This window comes from Psittacula echo, assembly GCF_963264785.1.
Source record: "Psittacula echo genome assembly, chromosome: 29".
In the NCBI taxonomy this organism is placed as follows: domain Eukaryota; kingdom Metazoa; phylum Chordata; class Aves; order Psittaciformes; family Psittacidae; genus Psittacula; species Psittacula echo.
In genome coordinates, this window is record NC_137764.1 from 930,600 (window position 1) to 936,411 (window position 5,812).

The window sequence follows — 5,812 nt, forward strand, 5'->3', positions numbered from 1 at the left end:
CTTCGGCTGTGGGAGCAGAGGCCAACCATTTGTGCTCTACTCCCTGGGATGCTGGGCAGCGAGCACGGGTGCCCAAGAAGTTCCATTGTAATGGACTTTGTGTTGGGAAATCGAGGAGCGACAGCAATGCGGATGGCACCGTTGCAAAGCTGACTTTCTGCAGAAGAGGCACAGCTCAAGTTTTTTGCCCTGGCTCTTCGGCTGTGGGAGCAGAGGCCAACCGTTTGTGCTCTACTCCCTGGGATGCTGGGCAGCCGAGCACGGGTGCCAAAGAGGTTCCATTGTAATGGACTTTGAGTTGGGAAATCGAGGAGCGACAGCAATGCGGATGGCACCGTTGCAAAGCTGACTTTCTGCAGAAGAGGCACAGCTCCAGTTTTTTGCCCTGGCTCTTCGGCTGTGGGAGCAGAGGCCAAATATTCGTGCTCTACTCCCTGGGATGCTGGGCAGCTGAGCACGGGTGCCAAAGAGGTTCCATTGTAATGGACTTTGAGTTGGGAAATGGAGGACCGACAGCAATGCGGATGGCACCGTTGCAAAGCTGACCTTCTGCAGAAGAGGCACAGCTCAAGTTTTTTGCCCTGGCTCTTCGGCCGTGGGAGCAGAGGCCAACCGTTCGTGCTCTACTCCCTGGGATGCTGGGCAGCCGAGCACGGGTGCCCAAGAAGTTCCATTGTAATGGACTTTGTGTTGGGAAATCGAGGAGCGACAGCAATGCGGATGGCACCGTTGCAAAGCTGACTTTCTGCAGAAGAGGCACAGCTCAAGTTTTTTGCCCTGGCTCTTTGGCTGTGGGAGCAGAGGCCAACCGTTCGTGCTCTACTCCCTGGGATGCTGGGCAGCCGAGCACGGGTGCCAAAGAGGTTCCATTGTAATGGACTTTGAGTTGGGAAATCGAGGAGCGACAGCAATGCGGATGGCACCGTTGCAAAGCTGACTTTCTGCAGAAGAGGCACAGCTCCAGTTTTTTGCCCTGGCTCTTTGGCTGTGGGAGCAGAGGCCAAATGTTCGTGCTCTACTCGGTGGCATGCTGGGCAGCCGAGCACGGGTGCCAAAGAGGTTCCATTGTAATGGACTTTGAGTTGGGAAATGGAGGAGCGACAGCAATGCGGATGGCACCGTTGCAAAGCTGACTTTCTGCAGAAGAGGCACAGCTCAAGTTTTTTGCCCTGGCTCTTCGGCTGTGGGAGCAGAGGCCAACCGTTCGTGCTCTACTCCCTGGGATGCTGGGCAGCAGAGCACGGGTGCCAAAGAGGTTCCATTGTAATGGACTTTGAGTTGGGAAATCGAGGAGCGACAGCAATGCGGATGGCACCGTTGCAAAGCTGACTTTCTGCAGAAGAGGCACAGCTCCAGTTTTTTGCCCTGGCTCTTCGGCTGTGGGAGCAGAGGCCAAATGTTCGTGCTCTACTGCCTGGGATGCTGGGCAGCCGAGCATGGGTGCCAAAGAGGTTCCATTTTAATGGACTTTGAGTTGGGAAATGGAGGAGCGACAGCAATGCGGATGGCACCGTTGCAAAGCTGCCTTTCTGCAGAAGAGGCACAGCTCCAGTTTTTTGCTTTGGCTCTTCGGCTGTGGGAGCAGAAGCCGAATGTTCGTGCTCTACTCCCTGATTTGCTGGGCAGCCGAGCACGGGTGCCAAAGAGGTTCCATTGTAATGGACTTTGAGTTGGGAAATGGAGGAGCGACAGCAATGCGGATGGCACCGTTGCAAAGCTGCCTTTCTGCAGAAGAGGCACAGCTCAAGTTTTTTGCCCTGGCTCTTCGGCTGTGGGAGCAGAGGCCAACCGTTCGTGCTCTACTCCCTGGGATGCTGGGCAGCCGAGCACGGGTGCCAAAGAGGTTCCATTGTAATGGACTTTGAGTTGGGAAATCGAGGAGCGACAGCAATGCGGATGGCACCGTTGCAAAGCTGACTTTCTGCAGAAGAGGCACAGCTCAAGTTTTTTGCCCTGGCTCTTCGGCTGTGGGAGCAGAGGCCAACCGTTCGTGCTCTACTCCCTGGGATGCTGGGCAGCCAAGCACGGGTGCCAAAGAGGTTCCATTTTAATGGACTTTGAGTTGGGAAATCGAGGAGCGACAGCAATGCGGATGGCACCGTTGCAAAGCTGACTTTCTGCAGAAGAGGCACAGCTCAAGTTTTTTGCCCTGGCTCTTCGGCTGTGGGAGCAGAGGCCAACCGTTCGTGCTCTACTCCCTGGGATGCTGGGCAGCGGAGCACGGGTGCCAAAGAGGTTCCATTGTAATGGACTTTGAGTTGGGAAATGGAGGAGCGACAGCAATGCGGATGGCACCGTTGCAAAGCTGACTTTCTGCAGAAGAGGCACAGCTCCAGTTTTTTGCTTTGGCTCTTCGGCTGTGGGAGCAGAAGCCGAATGTTCGTGCTCTACTCCCTGGGATGCTGGGCAGCCGAGCACGGCTGCCAAAGAGGTTCCATTGTAATGGACTTTGAGTTGGGAAATCGAGGAGCGACAGCAATGCGGATGGCACCGTTGCAAAGCTGACTTTCTGCAGAAGAGGCACAGCTCAAGTTTTTTGCCCTGGCTCTTCGGCTGTGGGAGCAGAGGCGAACCGCTCGTGTTCTACTCCCTGGGATGCTGGGCAGCCAAGCACGGGTGCCAAAGAGGTTCCATTGTAATGGACTTTGAGTTGGGAAATGGAGGAGCGACAGCAATGCGGATGGCACCGTTGCAAAGCTGACTTTCTGCAGAAGAGGCACAGCTCAAGTTTTTTGCCCTGGCTCTTCGGCTGTGGGAGCAGAGGCCAACCGTTCTTGTTCTACTCCCTGGGATGCTGGGCAGCCGAGCACGGGTGCCAAAGAGGTTCCATTGTAATGGACTTTGAGTTGGGAAATCGAGGAGCGACAGCAATGCGGATGGCACCGTTGCAAAGCTGACTTTCTGCAGAAGAGGCACAGCTCCAGTTTTTTGCCCTGGCTCTTCGGCTGTGGGAGCAGAGGCCAACCATTTGTGCTCTACTGCCTGGGATGCTGGGCAGCGAGCACGGGTGCCCAAGAAGTTCCATTGTAATGGACTTTGTGTTGGGAAATCGAGGAGCGACAGCAATGCGGATGGCACCGTTGCAAAGCTGACTTTCTGCAGAAGAGGCACAGCTCAAGTTTTTTGCCCTCGCTCTTCGGCTGTGGGAGCAGAGGCCAACCGTTTGTGCTCTACTCCCTGGGATGCTGGGCAGCCGAGCACGGGTGCCAAAGAGGTTCCATTGTAATGGACTTTGAGTTGGGAAATCGAGGAGCGACAGCAATGCGGATGGCACCGTTGCAAAGCTGACTTTCTGCAGAAGAGGCACAGCTCCAGTTTTTTGCTTTGGCTCTTCGGCTGTGGGAGCAGAAGCCGAATGTTCGTGCTCTACTCCCTGGGATGCTGGGCAGCCGAGCACGGGTGCCAAAGAGGTTCCATTGTAATGGACTTTGAGTTGGGAAATGGAGGAGCGACAGCAATGCGGATGGCACCGTTGCAAAGCTGACTTTCTGCAGAAGAGGCACAGCTCCAGTTTTTTGCCCTGGCTCTTTGGCTGTGGGAGCAGAGGCCAAATGTTCGTGCTCTACTCGGTGGCATGCTGGGCAGCCGAGCACGGGTGCCAAAGAGGTTCCATTGTAATGGACTTTGAGTTGGGAAATCGAGGAGCGACAGCAATGCTGATGGCACCGTTGCAAAGCTGACTTTCTGCAGAAGAGGCACAGCTCAAGTTTTTTGCCCTGGCTCTTTGGCTGTGGGAGCAGAGGCCAACCGTTCGTACTCTACTCCCTGGGATGCTGGGAGCAAAGCACGAGTGCCAAAGAGGTTCCATTGTAATGGACTTTGAGTTGGGAAATGGAGGAGCGACAGCAATGCGGATGGCACCGTTGCAAAGCTGACTTTCTGCAGAAGAGGCACAGCTCAAGTTTTTTGCCCTGGCTCTTCGGCTGTGGGAGCAGAGGCCAACCGTTCGTGCTCTACTCGGTGGCATGCTGGGCAGCCGAGCACGGGTACCCAAGAAGTTCCATTGAAATCGACTTTGAGTTGGGAAATGGAGGAGCGACAGCAATGCGGATGGCACCGTTGCAAAGCTGCCTTTCTGCAGAAGAGGCACAGCTCCAGTTTTTTGCCCTGGCTCTTCGGCTGTGGGAGCAGAGGCCAACCGTTCGTGCTCTACTCCCTGGGATGCTGGGCAGCCGAGCACGGGTGCCAAAGAGGTTCCATTGTAATGGACTTTGAGTTGGGAAATCGAGGAGCGACAGCAATGCGGATGGCACCGTTGCAAAGCTGACTTTCTGCAGAAGAGGCACAGCTCAAGTTTTTTGCCCTGGCTCTTCGGCTGTGGGAGCAGAGGCCAACCGTTCGTGTTCTACTCCCTGGGATGCTGGGCAGCCGGGCACGGGTGCCAAAGAGGTTCCATTGTAATGGACTTTGAGTTCGGAAATGGAGGAGCGACAGCAATGCGGATGGCACCGTTGCAAAGCTGACTTTCTGCAGAAGAGGCACAGCTCCAGTTTTTTGCTTTGGCTCTTCGGCTGTGGGAGCAGAAGCCGAATGTTCGTGCTCTACTCCCTGGGATGCTGGGCAGCCGAGCACGGGTGCCAAAGAGGTTCCATTGTAATGGACTTTGAGTTGGGAAATGGAGGAGCGACAGCAATGCGGATGGCACCGTTGCAAAGCTGACTTTCTGCAGAAGAGGCACAGCTCCAGTTTTTTGCCCTGGCTCTTTGGCTGTGGGAGCAGAGGCCAAATGTTCGTGCTCTACTGCCTGGGATGCTGGGCAGCCGAGCACGGATGCCAAAGAGTTTCCATTTTAATGGACTTTGAGTTGGGAAATGGAGGACCGACAGCAATGCGGATGGCACCGTTGCAAAGCTGACTTTCTGCAGAAGAGGCACAGCTCAAGTTTTTTGCCCTGGCTCTTCGGCTGTGGGAGCAGAGGCCAGCCGTTCTTGCTCTACTGCCTGGGATGCTGGGCAGCCGAGCACGGGTGCCAAAGAGGTTCCATTGTAATGGACTTTGAGTTGGGAAATGGAGGAGCGACAGCAATGCGGATGGCACCGTTGCAAAGCTGACTTTCTGCAGAAGAGGCACAGCTCCAGTTTTTTGCCCTGGCTCTTCGGCTGTGGGAGCAGACGCCAACCGTTTGTGCTCTACTCCCTGGGATGCTGGGCAGCCGAGCACGGGTGCCAAAGAGGTTCCATTGTAATGGACTTTGAGTTGGGAAATCGAGGAGCGACAGCAATGCGGATGGCACCGTTGCAAAGCTGACTTTCTGCAGAAGAGGCACAGCTCCAGTTTTTTGCCCTGGCTCTTTGGCTGTGGGAGCAGAAGCCAAATGTTCGTGCTCTACTGCCTGGGATGCTGGGCAGCCGAGCACGGATGCCAAAGAGTTTCCTTTTTAATGGACTTTGAGTTGGGAAATGGAGGAGCGACAGCAATGCGGATGGCACCGTTGCAAAGCTGACTTTCTGCAGAAGAGGCACAGCTCAAGTTTTTTGCCCTGGCTCTTCGGCTGTGGGAGCAGAGGCCAACCGTTCGTGCTCTACTCCCTGGGATGCTGGGCAGCCGAGCACGGGTGCCAAAGAGGTTCCATTGTAATGGACTTTGAGTTGGGAAATCGAGGAGCGACAGCAATGCTGATGGCACCGTTGCAAAGCTGACTTTCTGCAGAAGAGGCACAGCTCAAGTTTTTTGCCCTGGCTCTTCGGCTGTGGGAGCAGAGGCCAACCGTTCGTGCTCTACTCCCTGGGATGCTGGGCAGCCGAGCACGGGTGCCAAAGAGGTTCCATTGTAATGGACTTTGAGTTGGGAAATGGAGGAGCGACAGCAATGC